Below are 470 nucleotides of genomic sequence, written 5' to 3'. Positions count from 1 at the left end.
TTTTTCACATGATTACTGGATCATAAATCTATTTTTATATTCATCATTGGAACAAGTCACAACAATTTGTTTCTTATTTTTCCGAGTGATTGGGCAACCTCCAACAGAAATAAAATATCCAAAAGTTAACTTCATATCATCAACTATGCTAGCATAATCAACATCTAAACAATGTTTTCATATCAAGTATCTTAGTGTCAAGTAACCATTTTCCATGAGCACTTTTTATGTACTTACAAATGTGCAAAACAACCTCGCAATGTTTCTTTTTTGGAGTGTGCATGTGTTCGCTTACAATTCCTATAACAAATGAAATATTAGACATAGTGACAATTAGATAATCAATTTTCAAGTTGCCATCGATATTGGGGTGGATCATCAAAGATTCCTCATTTTCATAAGTAGTCAAAGTATCCATGGTAGCAACATCTAATTTGCAACATAGAAAATCAATTTCTATAAAATGATCA

This window comes from Dendrobium catenatum, unplaced genomic scaffold (genome assembly GCF_001605985.2).
Source record: "Dendrobium catenatum unplaced genomic scaffold, ASM160598v2 fragScaff_scaffold_1583, whole genome shotgun sequence".
NCBI classification, from domain to species: domain Eukaryota; kingdom Viridiplantae; phylum Streptophyta; class Magnoliopsida; order Asparagales; family Orchidaceae; genus Dendrobium; species Dendrobium catenatum.
Note: the sequence above shows the minus strand (reverse complement) of the source record.